This window comes from Glycine max, chromosome 3 (assembly GCF_000004515.6).
Source record: "Glycine max cultivar Williams 82 chromosome 3, Glycine_max_v4.0, whole genome shotgun sequence".
Classification (NCBI taxonomy): domain Eukaryota; kingdom Viridiplantae; phylum Streptophyta; class Magnoliopsida; order Fabales; family Fabaceae; genus Glycine; species Glycine max.
Window position 1 is genome coordinate 28,790,522 of NC_016090.4, and position 16,770 is coordinate 28,807,291.

Below are 16,770 nucleotides of genomic sequence, written 5' to 3' on the forward strand. Positions count from 1 at the left end.
GTTGCATGCCACAAAACAAATCTAGCAGTTCACATATTCTTTCCATGAAATAAAGAACCAAAGTCAGAAAAGTGTTGCTGCACTAGATTTGGTTGAACCATGTTAAAACCCCAGTTTACTTGGTGCCATCTTAAGGTGGAATTAATCAAGGAATATATTGTGATTGTTGAGTTTCTGTTATTGATTCAAAATGTCATCATTGGATCTCTTTATACATGGACAGATGAACAAAAAACTAAGTACAACAGTTAATCAATCATGGTTAACTATTAACTAACCAAACATAATTGATAGTTGTACAAACACAAATGTGAAAATACCTTAAAATTCGTTTCACTGCTACCCAATGCTCCTCACCATCTGTGTGTCATAAATTGGCACACTTTGTTAACAGAAAAACTGATTTCAGGTGTGGTTATTGTGGCATACTGCAGGGTACCAACCACAGATCCGTACAGAGAAGGATCAGACAATGCCAGGGATAGACAAATAAGGAGGGATCACATTTGCTAGAGCTGAAACCGAACTTGCAGCCAATAGGGACCCTATTAAGGGGAAGAGGATTAAGAGTGAAAGTATCATTGTTGATTAAGGCATCATATTCTGCCTCCACAGCTGTCAACCATGTAGGGTCAACAACAGCTTGCTTAGTGGACTTAGGTTCCAAGTGAGTCAAAATAAGAGTAGGATTTATCCTCCTTTGAAAAATGCCAAATTTGGATATGCTTTGCATAGGGTGATTATTTTGAGGTACACTTTGAACATTTTCTACTAAACATTGAAAGGAACAACTACTAGAAGAAGGATTAGGTGAAGGAATGTGGGACTGATCTGAAGAGACAGTAATTTGTGAGGGTTGTGGGGTGGAGACAGTAGTAGGGGATCGTTGAGAAAGAACAACAAAATACTAGAACACAGTTTCTGACTTATCAGGAGAAGGTGGGTGAGTTGGAGGAATGGGAACAATACGAATAGAGGTTGATGGTAATGATGATGAGGACAGATTTGTGGCCTTGGATGCAATAGAAAACAAATCAAGATAGGGATATCTGATTTCATTTAAAATCACATCCTTAGAGACATAAATTCTGCCATGAGAAGATACACATTTGTACTTTTTATGCATAAGAGAGTATCGTAGAGTGCCAAGTGTTGGTTGAGACAGTATTTACAAAAGCTGAATTAATAGGTGTTTACGCTGGAATTTGGTAAACAACCGCTAGTCTAAGTTAATTGCTTGCGAGACCAACTAGTGAATCTCAGGAGCATGCCATTTGTGTGTATTTGCATAAAATGTCAAGTTTTTTAATGTTCATCGTTGCAACGAACACTTAATGGTTTTGAGGTTTGCAGAAAGAAAAATTGTTTAACAGAAATCGAAATGCTGGAAGTAACTTGGCAAGGAAAGGAAAATTGCAGAATGTAAAGGAGCAGTGAGTTCATTCGATCAAATGAACCATTTAAAAGACAGGAATTATATAAAATGAAACGAAAATTGCATTCGAAATGTAAAGTTTAACAGAAATTTAAAATGGTTCACAAACAAACATACATTCTCCTTGTGTACTCGTTTCTCTCTGCGCTGGGTACTTTGAGTGTATAAGGATTTGTATAAATGATTTGCGACCTTGAAATCTGACTAAAAAACTGCTATATATAGATATTCGAAAATAAACTGCCCTAACGGTCGAACACTATCCTAATGCCAAGTGTCCTGCCACGTACACCTTGCATGCACATAACTGCTCCTTAGAACGGTTATCCACATTGCTCGAAGTCGAACTGATTTTGTAAAGTTTTGTCAGAAATTGCGCTAAGTCCAGAAATCTGGCTGCCTCGACTTCGACTCGAGTATACACCAGTTCGAATCGCCCAATGATTCGAAGCCCTCTTTCTTGTCCTAGCCTTGTACTTCGCAAATACTTCCTTGAACCTGGGAATCCCTTTCAAACGACTCTTCTCTCTTTTCGATTTGAACAGGTCCTGACCAAACTCGAACTTAGAGCATATTTTTAGCTCATCAAAAATATGGGCTAACAAATTGCCCCCAAAAAATGTCTGCTTCGATTCGAGATCGAAGGAAGATGAGAAGTTGACATTTTTTCCTTCTTCTAACAGTTTCCCTGGAATGGCAACACGATGGCACGTTTTAATGGTAACCGTCGCCTCGATCTCCCACTACCCATCATTGATTCCACCTTTCTAGGCAGAGTGGGACACGTGTCACGCTGGGGAGTTAAAAGGGAAATCTGATGTGATTGATTTCTGACCCTTGATTCTTATTATATTGTTTTTTCCCCTTTTTAAAAGCGTAACTCCATAAATAGCGCCAAAAAACCTCAGAGAAACCCCTTCAGCTTCTTTGCTTTCCGAAACCCCGAAACCTTTCTTCTTCTTTGCTTCTGAAACCCTTCTTCTTCTTTGCTTCGTATCCATTATCTCCGGCGAAGCTTCCTTACTTTCAGATAACAACTTGCTACTCCTTTCATCATCAAACTTCACCGAATCTCTGAGCTTTGCCATTGTTCTTCGTGAGTCCAAGCTTTTACTCACTGATTCTATCAGTTATCAAACCCTTCACGAGAAAATCGCCCCTTTTCAGATTTCTTACAATGTCGCAAGAATCAGTTCCGTTTGCTGGGAAATGGCACCGTTTTACAGTCAGGCCTGATGGAGAAAAGGTGGTCCCAGAACCACATGGTGACGCCGAACAAACAGAGACCTGGGAATCAGAGGTGATGATCCCTTTTGCAGTGGAAAGGACAGTTTACGCTTTCGGTGGACCTCTGCCAGACCAAGAGTCACTCTCGAGTTCAATGAACAAGGTATTTCCCTGCTACCCAACTTGCGAACCTAGGATTTTTGATAGTGAGCCTTACAACTTCAATTGTTTAAGCAAACCCCACAAACTCTTTCGATCCGCCCCGTCAATAGCCCATAGGGATTACATACCTTGGCTTGATCGAGTCGAACAAGCGTATGAGGATTTCTGGAAGACATATGGCATATTTGACTTGATACAATTCTCTCGATTTGGTCCTGAATACCGACCAGAAATGCTGATAGCAGCTATGCACTTTTTCGAGTCTTCTACCAACACCTTTCAATTTAAATGTGGTATGATGACCCCCACTCTCTTAGACGTAGCCGCCCTCACAGGCCTTAGGCCTAGCGGAGAAACTTATGATCCCACTAAATCTAGTGATAATATCAAGCTAGTATATAAGGAGAACACCTTTTCCAAATATATAGCTGAACACAAAGGATCGGTCGAAGAGGAAGTTTCTGATGAAGAGCACGTAGCCTTCTTAACCCTGTGGCTATCTCACTATGTCTTTTGCACGAAATCCTTGCAAGTAGCCAAAAGATTTATTCCAATGGCATTACAAATTCATGAAGGTCAGAACTTTGGATTTGGACGCCTCTTGTTAGCAGTACTATAAGAATCGCTTGGTGAGGCATGCGATGACCTGAAGAAATCGAAGGATGGGTCTTCCTTCTTAGTATCTGGGCCTATGTGGCTTCTCCAGTTGTGGCTTAATGCCACTTTCGAACAAGAAATGGGATTAATAATCCCACAAGATTATGCTGAAGAAGTTGCAAATCGCTCAATAGAAGGCCAGAGAGCACTTCGATTAACACCCAAGACCTTCGATCAAAACCCACAAAAGCTGTTCCTAAAGTACATGAGGATTTTTCTGAGCTTTGACAAGTTTCTTCCCCAACATGCTCCATTCATTAGTCGAGAGGTCGGCCCGGCCTGGTTCACTGACTATTTTCCTGCTGTCGATCCGGACAATGAAGAAGAAGTGAACGAAATATGGTCATTTTACTTGAATCCACAGATCCTGTCTTGTCGTACAGGTGTTCAATCGAACTATTTAGGCCTGGTTGGATACCAGCCTAATTTGGTTTCAAGACAATTTGGCCTCTCGCAAATCCGTCCTAAAAGCTTGTTCGAAGATCCTCGAGATGTTATAAGAGGAGCCAATCTTTCAGAAAAAACTTTCAAGAAGTTTTTGAAGATTTCTCTAGATGAAAACTATAACCTGCATCCTTTTGAGTTCAACCATTCCCACTTCTGCACCATAGGGTTTGTTACCTGGTGGGAGAAATATTATTCGGGCCGTTCAGTTGGAGACACTACTATCATGATCTCCAGACTTGAGAGTGGTTTTACACAACCAACGGTCGAGAATATCCGCTCAAACCTTCAAGCTCGAGGTACTAACTTACTTTTGATTTTTCTAAATTGATATGTATTTTTGCCTTTTCTAATATTCTTACTTTCAGGCAAAACAATCATGACAAAGAAAATTGCTGAAACGTCTCGAGCTGATGTGAGACCCAAGAAACCCACTGGGGTGAAGATCCAAGAATGGAAACAAGAAGAGAAGGTAACTCTTCTGAATTTATCTTTTACTCTTAACGTCTTTGCCTCATATTTCTTTATTTTTTCAGAGTCAAAAGAAAGATGATAGCACTGATACTACCACGACCTCAAAACGCTCGAAGCGTGTGGTCATCGAATTAGACGAAGAGAAAGATGCAAGTTTTATTTCTAATGTCAATATTATAACTCTCTTTCAAGTCTATATTCTGACATTTCTTTACCATCATAACACAGGAAGAAGAGGAAAGACCTCTCATAAGAAAAAGAAAATCACCTGCGACTTCGACCAAATCTGCTGACCAAACAGAGGCAGGCAATTCCCAGGCTCAAATGCCTAAGAAGAAAAAGAAAGTGAAGCAGGTCGAGCTTGAACCTTCTGTGACTGTCGAGGGTGGCGAGCCAGCCAGGAAGAAAAAGAAAAAGACCAAGTCTTCAAAAGAAAAAGGTGAGAATCAACCTGTTGACGTCCAACCACCTTCGACTGATGTTGACGGCACTGAAGCAGAAACTACTCCCTCTATTGCTGAGATGGGCAACCCTGTCGAGCAACCGGACTTACCACAAGAACAACCTACCGTCGAGGTATCATTCTTAATGTAATTTTAATCATAGCTTATACGAAACTATTTGTTAACCTTTTCCATGACAATTCGAATCAGGTACAACAAAATGTTTCTGTAGAAGAAATACCCTCATGTGCTCGAACCTCTCCTGCTCCTGAGATGGATGCAGTGAATGTTGAGGAACAGGGTGAAGGTCAAGGTATTCGATCCAGCAGTCCTCATGGATCGAGTCAGAAAAGTTCATCTGAAGAAAACTTCTCCGATGAAGAGGCCATACAGGAGGCTGAAGCTGGAGGTTCGGACATTTACCCGGCGTCTTCAACCTCTAAGCTTTCCGCCAGCGTAGGGATCGCAGAAGAAACGTTCATTAAAATGCAAGACGAAGACCCAGCTGCAGCCCTTCGACTCCTGCTGAACACCAGTCAAGCCCACACCTCAAGTGAAAAGATTCCTGGTGCTTCGTCCTCATCTGATGCTGAAATAAACTCTTCAGTACGCCAAGATTGCCTGCTCTTGAAGTTATCAATGGAATACGCACGGGCAGACGTACTTAAATCCATTGAAGAGAACCCCTCTGCTGCTTTTGGGCACCTGAACTTTTTGAAGAAATTGCACAACCCCCTTACCTCTGATGAGATTCTAGGCAAAGTTATCCAAATCGAGTCCATTATCAATCAATTTGCAAGTAGTGTGCAGAAAAAGCGCGAAAATGACGCCAGACTAGATGCCCAGAAACAGGCACATATCCTTCTGCTCGAGAAAGCCCAAACTGCTCAACATGAAGTCGAACGTCTCACCAAAGAGGCGAAAGAAGGATCTTCTGAGATCAAAGCCTGTGATGATAACATCTCTTCCTGGGAGGCAACTATTATGGATTTGCTGTCTCAGGTTGATGATTTAAGGCAGAAAATTGTGACAGAGCAGGCCAAACGCAAGGAACTCCAGGAGAAGGCCGCTCACTCGATTCAGAAACTGATTGCTGAAAAAGGGAGGGAAGGCCTGAAGGCCTTTAGCGCATCTCAAGCTGTAGCAGATGAGGCAAGAGTTATGGAGGGTGCTGACCAGGTCTTAACTAAAGAAATGGCCACCTTGAAGAAGCTATATGAGGATTTGATCATGACTTAGTAGAACTTATGATTTTTTTTTTTATTTCGAATTCTGTATTTCGATTCTACTCTTGATGTAATATTGACACATGCCCTTTCGTGGCAATTTTACTGTTATCGCCATTTTTATGTTTCCATTATTTCTGTCTATTCTATGCTTATTTTAACTTCGAGCAATGTTGGTTTATATTTTTTCAAATATTTACCATTTATACTCAAAGAACGTTTCTGAGGGGTTAATTCCTCTAATTCATAAGCACCATTCGAATAGATCTGAATTATTTTAAACGGTCCTTCCCAATTTGGGGACCATTTGCCCAAGGCTCGATCCTTACTATCCATGGGCAGGATAACCTTCCAAACTAAATCTCCAACATTAAAAGTTTTTGACTTTACTTTCTTATTATAAGCTTTAGCAACTCTTTCTTTTTGTTTAGTCAAAACTTCTAATGCTCTTAATCTCTCCTCGTCTAAATCAACTAACTCATCTGACATCATTTTCCAATAATGGTCGATTGGAATGTCCATTTGTTTTTGTACTCTGGCTGATTGCAAATGTATTTCGACCGGAAGTACAGCATCGTGCCCATAAGTCAGTCGAAATGGGGTAGTATTAGTTGATTCCTTAGGAGAATTTCTACATGCCCATAGAACTTGATCTAACGTTTTATTCCAATTTCTTGGCTTTTGGGCAATGTGTTTTTTAATCAAGTTAATTACAATCTTATTGGCTGCTTCGACCTGACCATTTGCTTGCGCGTAATATGGTGTTGAGGTTAATAATCGAAAGCCAGTTTTTTGGGCAAATTCTTTCATTTTTCGTCCAGTAAAAACTGAACCTTGATCAGTGGTAATTGTTTCGGGAATACCAAACCTATAAATAATATAATTTTGAATGAAACTAATTACTGCTTCCTGATCAACATTTGGCAAAGGGACTGCTTCGATCCATTTTGTAAAGTAATCGATACCAACTATAATATAACGCTGGTTCTTAGAAGAGGCAGGCTTGATTTCACCAATTAAGTCCAAAGCCCATCCTCTGAAAGGCCAAGGTTTGATTATGGAGTGTAACTCACTAGCAGGTAAATGCTGTATCCCTGCATGCTTTTGGCATTCCTGACAGCCTTTAGCAAATTCTATACAGTCTTTTAACATCGAAGGCCAATACAAACCTTGTCGAAATAAAAGCCATTTCATTTTATGGCCTGCTTGATGTGATCCACAAGCCCCACTGTGAACATGGGAAACTGCCAAGTATGCTTCTGATTCACTTAGACATTTTAGCAACACTCCTTCTGCAGTCTTTTTAAACAAATCATTTCCCACAATCACGTAATTTAAAGCCCTATATTTGATCTTTCGAGCCACATTGCCTATTGGATTTTCCAAATATTCAATAATGGACTTTCTCCAATCATTATCTAACATATTGTCAATGGCCAAAATTTGAATTTTTCCCTGAAGATCATTCATACTTTCATCTTCATTATTTTGTGGTATACTTGCCCCCACAAGTTTTGACATTGGCAATTTAGTGCTTAATGGCTCTGGTAACACCAGTTTATCTTTTATTTCGATCAACTGAGTTAACTTTTCCTTCGACATTTTGTACCCTGAAGCTATTTGGGCTAAATCATTTGCTTCTCGGTTTTCTTGTCGAGGTACATGCTCAATGTTAATATAATCGAAATGATTCAGAAGAGAATTTGCTATAACAAAATATTTTGCTAAGTGTTCATTAACACATTTGTATTCTTGTGTTAATTGCCTCAACACTAATTCTGAATCACCTCTTATATTAACATTTCTTGCCCCCAGGCTAATTAAAATTTCAAGGCCTGTAATTAGAGCTTCATACTCAGCCTCATTATTAGAACAAAGCCCTTTGATTTTATATTTGAACTTAGTTGGAACTTTATTGGGGGATATTATTAAAACTCCAATTCCAGTTCCATGTTTGTGTTTCGATCCATCGAAATACAAAATCCAAGGCTCTGTATCGACATAATCTTGCGGCATCTCGATCAATGAATGATCTACAATAAAATCAGCCACAATCTGACCCTTAACAGATTTCAAAGGCTTGTACGTTAAAGAATATTCTGTTAATGCTAAAGCCCATTTTCCAATTCTACTGTGTAAAATCGGTTTTGACAACATGTGCTTAATAATATCATAATGAGAATACACATAAACATCAACAGGCTTTATATATTGCTTAAGTTTTGCACAAGAGAAATACAGACAAAGACAGAGTTTTTCTATGGCAGTATATCTAGTTTCTGCATCATTTAGTACACGACTAAGATAATAAATTGCATGTTCTATGCCATCATCATCTTCCTGAGCCAACATGCTACCAATGGTCTTGTCAGACGCAGCAATATACAACTTCATAGACTTGTTTCGACTAGGAGGCATTAACACAGGAGGCTTGATCAGATATTCTTTAATTTCATCGAAAGCCTTTTGATGCTCTTCATTCCATTTGAATGGTTCATCTTTCTTGAGTCGAAGTAATGGCGAAAAAATCTGAGCTTTGCCACTTAGATTCGAAATGAATCGCCTCAAGAAGTTGATTTTTCCTAGCAAAGACTGAAGCTGTTTTTTGGTCGAAGGAGGCTTCGTCTCAAGAATAGCCTTTGTCTTATTTTGATTTATCTCAATGCCTTTTTTATGCACCACAAAACCAAGGAAATCTCCTGCACGCACACAAAAAGCACACTTTAATGGATTCATTTTTAATCCATGTTTCCTCATTCGTTCGAAAGATTGCCTAAGATAATCCAAATGGCTATCTTCTGAGGAGGATTTGATGATTATATCATCAATATAAATTTGCATAAATGTGTCAATAAAATCATGAAACATGGAATTCATGGCCCTTTGATAAGTGGCCCCAGCATTTTTCAACCCAAAGGGCATAACCACCCATTCATAAGTGCCTAAAGCACCAGGGCATCGAAATGCTGTTTTCGACACATCATTTTCAGCAATAAATATTTGGTTATAACCAGAATAACCATCTAACATGCTTAAAAATTCGAAACCAGCTGTCGAATCTATCAACATTTCCGCTACTGGCATAGCATATTCATCTTTAGGTGTAGCATTATTTAAATCCCTAAAATCTATGCATACTCTAAGAGTTCCATTCTTTTTAATGACAGGGACTATATTTGCTAACCATTCGACATACCTGGCAGCCCTGATGAATTTACACCTCAGCAGCCTTTCGATCTCTTCCTTAATCTTGGACATGATTTCTGGTGCGAATCTTCTTGGTAGTTGTTTTACTGGTCTTTTTCCCTCCTTAATAGGTAACTTCATTTCGACCATTTCTCTGCTTAACCCAGGCATTTCGTGGTAATCCCAAGCAAAACAGTCTTTAAACTCTCTAAGAAGAGGCACCAGCTTTTCTTTTAAACTTGAGGTGATATTGGCACTGATATAAGTTGGCCTTTTAATCGAGCCATCTCCAATATCGACCTCTTCCAAAGGATCTTGAGCCTGCATCTTTGGCGCCTCACTTATGGGATTTTTCTCAAAACCCAGCGGCTCATCATCATAAATACAATCCAGTCTTCGATCCTTTGTTTCTTTGTTTTCATGATCTTCGATCTTGGCTTCAACTGCCATATTTTGTTGAGATTCAGCCTCAAAGGCCGTATTTAGTCTATTTTCGGCCATATAAGCCGTAATTCTGGCCCATGCAGTGGCCTCAGTCATACTAATCTTCATATGTATTCCACCCAGTTGGTGGAATGACTCCATCTTCAGAGGGAACAGCATCAATTTCCTCCCTCTCCCATATAAACCCATAGGTAGGATGGAGTTTGACAGAGTGGACAACATTGTCACTCGATTCGAAAACAGCCTCCTTGTCACCACAAGGTGCTATGTTAGCCAACTTTTTGTCAAAGGTTTGTGCAGTAACATTATCGACCTCTGACTTATAGAAGCTTTGATCCGCCTCTATATTTTCAACAATCCCATCCTCCCTCCAGATAATGAGCTTCTGGTGAAGGGTAGATGGCACAGCCCCAACTCCATGAATCCACTCCCTTCCTAATAGCAAGTTAAAATTAGCCTTAGACTGTATCACCAGGAAAAGAGTTGGTCGAACTATACTGCCTACAGCAACATCTACTTGAATGGCTCCCAAAGAATAGCCAGTTTTACCCTCATAATTCGAAAGCACAATGTTGTGGGCAGATAGATCAGTGTCATGTTTCCCGATCTTGTAGAGCATAGATCGAGGCATTAAGTTGACAGCCGCTCCTCCATCAATGAGCACTTTGTTGATTCCAACATTCTCAACTTTTGCTCTGATGAAAAGAGGTTTGAGATGACTTTTCATCTGAAAATCTGGCTTTTCGAAATAAGCTAATTGCTCTTCCACACAGCCATTATTCATAACATAGTAACATACTGGCTTTGGGTCAGCCATATCAAAATGATCGAACTCACTTTCGATCTTAGTAACTTCAGATTGGACATCATATTCAGATGGCAAGATAGATACCACACAGATGACATCGAAATCTGGCTCAGAATCCAGTAGATCCTCATCCTCCATCTTGTCTTCATCCACTGGAGGCAGGAGTCTCTCCTTTACCGGCCTCCTAGATACTTCTTTATACTGGCCCGTTTGTAGATTCTGTTGGGCCAATTTCTTCTGACGCTGGAACCTGCGCCATTGGGTCCTCGTCATAGGATTCTTTCCTTTGTAATTGTTCCTATAAGAGTACCTATTGGCCTCCTGTGGGCCAATTTGCTTCGTTCCACTCGAACCACCTACTTCCATAATCCCTTTGTTGAACCTTATAAGTCCCTGGTGCATCCATTTTTCGACCGGAACTGAACCAGGAGGAGCGAAAGTATTCCTTCGACCAGATTTCTGATTAGTATTCGACTGCACCATAACTCTTTTACCTTTATCGAAACGTTGGTTCTGCTTTGCCCCCTTGTTAACAACTTGGTATTTCTTGAGGCCCTCAGTAGCCTCCCTATCACATACTGCACTGCAGCGAGGGCAGAGCATCACAATCTTGTTTTCGAGTTTGCATCTGTTCAAGAAATCAATTAACTCCTCCTCAGCCTGAGGATACACAACCTTCATTTGTTCGTTGTAATCTTCTTCAGATATGTCCTGAACTTGCACATGAGATACCTCCATTGTTTCGACCATCATTATTTCTTGGGGCTCCGCATAGAGAGTTTCAGCAGCTTTGGACGTTTCAGCATTTGCCTGAACAACCTTTGGTTTCTCACCAAATTTGAGCCTCCCTTCGTCGAGAGCCTTTTGAACCAAATCCCTGAAAAGAACACAACGTGAGGTTTTATGGCCAAGGAAATTATGAAATTTACAATAACCCCTTTTCTTCTGTTGTTCGATTGGGGGTACTTTCAAGCCCTTAGGAACAACAATCTGGCCATCTGTGACTAATAAATCAAATATTTCATCACATTTAGTTATGTCAAATGTATAAGTTTTAGACACAAATTTATCATTTTTAGGTTCAACAGGGTTTTTTCCATTGGAAGGTCTAAGGAGTTTACAAACATAAGGAGGTCCAGGTTTTAATTCTGCTAAATCAACCTCATTGTCTTCGATATCTTCATAAATAATATCGAACTCCTGGTCACTGTCATTGGTTTCGACATATGCGACTTTTTCCTTCTTGTGGAATTTAGAATTTCTAGCCTTTTCAGCCTTTAATCGTTCGAGTTGTCGAACTCTATCAGCCAATTGAGCCATATCCCTTAAATACTGGGTATCTAATTTCTTTCTAATCGAATAATCTAGGCCACCAGCAGCCATTTCGACTAATTCATGTTCAGGGACTTGGGTGAAACACCTTGCCTTTAAGAGTCTGAATCTGTTCAAATAATCATCAATTGATTCAGGTGCCTTGCGTCGAACGCTAGCTAACTCTTTAAGGCTGATCTTAGACTGTCCCATATAAAATTGCTCATGGAAAATCCTTTCCAATTGGTTCCAATTATGTATGGAATGAGGAGGAAGGGTTGTAAACCATGTAAAAGCATTTTTAGTCAAGGAATTAGGGAAAAATTTCATTCTTAAATTTTCATTATTAGCCAAATCCCCTGCCTCGACCAAATATCTAGCAATGTGTTCGACAGTGGACTCATTTGTCTCTCCTGCAAACTTAGTAAACTTAGGGATTTTTACACCCCTTGGTAATTCTGTCTGTAACACATACTCAGATAATGGAGACACAAAATTAGGCCTGTGTAAGCCTAAGTTCAAACCATTCTGCACCAAAATCATTTCAACCATTTGGGCCAGGTTATTCTGCCTATCGAATCGGTTTTGTTGAATATTCCCTATTACTTCATCAGCATTTTGGTTCCTATTTACCAATACTATACCAGGGTTTGGTTCGACCTGTTGGACTGGTGGCTCTATGCGTGCCGCTGGTTGTGGTGCTTGAGCCATTTGTATCCCTGGGTTATTAGGCATCTGTATCTCTTGGACAGGCGCCTGTATTTGGATCTGTCGAATTGGTGGTTGCTGTATGGGTGGTGCCCCAAAAAAGTCAGCAATTCGACTTATTTGATTTGTTAACATTTGGTAACTGTCATTTGTATTTTGAATTAAGGGGTTAATAACAGTTCCTATTTGTTGTGTTAACATATTAACCATATCATGGTTACTTTCATCCATTTGTTGTCTGAGTGACAAAACGGATGTATTGGTTAAATGTTGAGGAATTACTCTACCTTGATTGCCCGCTACAGATCCTGATGGAGAGGACATATTAAGATTCTCTATATTTGGTTGAGAGTTTTGCAACCCTGCCATCAAAGATGTAGGCATGCCATATAGAGGGTTTTGAGGCGGTCGAAAGGGACTTCCACTGGGATTCCCTAAACTAGGGTTATTCCATGGGGCAAAAACAGACGCTGACGTGGTCGAACTTGCCAACGTCATGTTGGTCATGGGAGAAGTTACCCCTGTCTGATTCATAACCGTCGAAGCGGTCGAACTTATCGTGCCAACAGTTTGGTCAGGAATTGCTCCTATGCCAGAATTTATATTGGCATTACTGACAGACGTCTGCGTTGGTTGTCCCTCTATATTTGGAAGGTCATTGTTTCGATTACTTGGGGGTGGTCTAGCCATCCTTGTACGAGTTTTGAATTCTATTAAGTGTGGAACAGATTTCCCACTTCTTAAATGCATACAAAATCAAAACAATTAAGAATGCAATAAACCAACTGCACTAAACAACTTTGATAATAATTCAAAACCAAAACATACAATTGACCAGTCCCACTGGGCGTGCCAATTTGTTTACGCTGGAATTTGGTAAACAACCGCTAGTCTAAGTTAATTGCTTGCGAGACCAACTAGTGAATCTCAGGAGCATGCCATTTGTGTGTATTTGCATAAAATGTCAAGTTTTTTAATGTTCATCGTTGCAACGAACACTTAATGGTTTTGAGGTTTGCAGAAAGAAAAATTGTTTAACAGAAATCGAAATGCTGGAAGTAACTTGGCAAGGAAAGGAAAATTGCAGAATGTAAAGGAGCAGTGAGTTCATTCGATCAAATGAACCATTTAAAAGACAGGAATTATATAAAATGAAACGAAAATTGCATTCGAAATGTAAAGTTTAACAGAAATTTAAAATGGTTCACAAACAAACATACATTCTCCTTGTGTACTCGTTTCTCTCTGCCCTGGGTACTTTGAGTGTATAAGGATTTGTATAAATGATTTGCGACCTTGAAATCTGACTAAAAAACTGCTATATATAGATATTCGAAAATAAACTGCCCTAACGGTCGAACACTATCCTAATGCCAAGTGTCCTGCCACGTACACCTTGCATGCACATAACTGCTCCTTAGAACGGTTATCCACATTGCTCGAAGTCGAACTGATTTTGTAAAGTTTTGTCAGAAATTGCGCTAAGTCCAGAAATCTGGCTGCCTCGACTTCGACTCGAGTATACACCAGTTCGAATCGCCCAATGATTCGAAGCCCTCTTTCTTGTCCTAGCCTTGTACTTCGCAAATACTTCCTTGAACCTGGGAATCCCTTTCAAACGACTCTTCTCTCTTTTCGATTTGAACAGGTCCTGACCAAACTCGAACTTAGAGCATATTTTTAGCTCATCAAAAATATGGGCTAACAATAGGATAATGAGTTTTTTCAATGGAAGACACCAAATCAGACTTAGAGGTAGACTTGGCAAATGAGCTTTAAGAGGTAGAATTTGACAGCAACTTGGTTAATGTGTACAAGCCATTGGATCCAACATCTACTTTGAGAAGAATCTCATTGGATCGCTGAGATTTAACAAGGCACACATTAGGGTGAAATTCAAGGGAAATTGAATTATCCCTTATAAATTGACTTACACTTGGAAGATGTTTAGAAATGGTTGGAACATGCAATATTCTATTGACAACTAAATTAGTAGAATGATTATAAGGAAGATGAACCAATATATTTGTTTCCAGACCTTGACCATTGCCTACAATCACTTGATTGGGACCCTCAAATCAAGAACACTACTGAATGTTCTCAACATTGATAGTAACATGATGAAAGGCACCCAAGTTGGGATACCAAATGTTGGATGGGTTAGAAGTTGAACGAACAGCTTGTTAAAGACAATGAATAGGACATCCCCTCAAGATAAAGCTTGTTAAAGAAAAAACTTCTGAAAGAATTAACCTAAATATAACAAGACATCCATAAACCATTGTTCGAAAGAGAATTCAACAGGTTGGAGCCACTACAGAGGCACATGCAAGAATGTTGGTTCATAAAACTCATATGCTCCAACTTCAAAGAGTGTAGAAATAAAATCAATGAACAATGTACATATAATGGTAGTAAACTACTAATCAATTCCTATCTAGTAAAAGGGAGATCTGTATTGCTAGTAGATATAAAAAAAAAATATTGCAATCATGTAAGAGCAACGTTTGTTCCCAACCAAGTTATAAGCTAAGAAGCCGATAAAAGAATGTGTCCTACCCCTCCCCCCAAATGCACACTATTTCTTTGTATATCATATCTAAATATTTTTCTCTCTCTAACTAAATTCCTCCACTTACCTATGTAGTCTCTTCTAATTACAATTAAGCTAAGTTTTAATACTAGGCCTATGGGCAATTGTTTCTTGCACTTTTCATATTGCTTCTGAAATGCAGGAAGCAATTCCAAAAGTGCACAAAAAAACACCCACCTATGAGTTTAAACTAGGGCTTTTTTTGGCCCAACCTGAACCTTCTGTGTGTCCAAAGTACAATCAATACTATCCCCCACCAAAACAACTACCTCTAGCTCAGATTTCATAAGGAGAGTAGAATCTGTCTATTCAAATCTAATTATTCACTTTCTTGCTTATTTTTAATTCATTGTGCTCCATTTCTGTGAGTAGAACTTGGTTTATACGAGTTCATCCTTGAGATTTATTATAATTTCAGCATATTTCAATTTGAAATTAAGTTAAAAGCTCTTTATTTTAGGTCAAAATATGAAATAACTCAAAGAGGTCAAGAGCCATCCAAGCTCAATTCATTATGTTATATTGACTTACATGATGGCAGAACAAAAATAGTTACTTCAAGGTTTATGAAGAACCAAAATAAAATGAAAACTAAATTAAATTGAATATCATTTTAGTAGGGTAAAATGAATTATTTCAAATAAATTTCTCTAGACAGAATATGAAATGATATTCTAGATAATTAAATATACACATGAATTTATTCAGTTTGGGCTAGAGAACATTGGTAAAGATAGAGACATGATTTTCTTGAAAATTGAATCTATATGTGCTTATGGCCTAATCCTTTATTAAGTTGGATACTTTGTCACCCCAGCATAGGCTGCAGCTCCATACATTCTACTCAATAGAGAAAAACAGTTACCATAAGGAAAAAACCCCTTAAGAAGAGAATGTTACTTCACTCTTCCTAAGCACATTTGATATATTGTCAACTCGAGATATCTAACTGCTTCATAAATATTGATAGTACAGTGTTTGGTTATTGCAGGAGATGACAAATGGGTCAATAATTAAGGTGGCAAAAAAAATATTAAATGGGGCAGTTGATGAAGAAGAGGTAACGGAGCTCTGAAATTTGAAATTTTGGTGCATGCAAGATGAGGTTTCTATGCGACCAACAATGGGGGAAGTGGTAAGACTGTTGGAACATTCAATCGACATTAATATGCCACCAATGCCACAAACAGTACTAGAGTTAATTGAGGAAAGGCTTAGACCAAGTATATAAAGCTATCAAAAGAAAATATAATCAATCTAGCTCATTCACTATTACCAGCTATCTTACATCTCATGCTACATGTAGCAATTCCACAATGTCACCAAGATAGTGTTTAAACTAAGAAATTGGTCTTTTTGTGTTTTCTGAAAATTATACCAGGGGAGGAGGATCATGGATGAACATCTAACAGTTGAAAATGTTTAAATGGCTCTTTTAATGTTTTTGGGAGAAGTCCTAAGAAGGAAATGGATACTTATATAACCCCTTCTACCCATTTGTAATCATCCCTTCAACTCCACAAGTCTTCTTTCCTTCCTTTCTCTAGTAAAGGGTGATTGGATTTATAATCTTTGTAATTTTGAAGTATTTTTCTTTAGTGAATATATTTATAATCTCTGTTGGGGATAGAGTAACAATAGAAATATTTGTT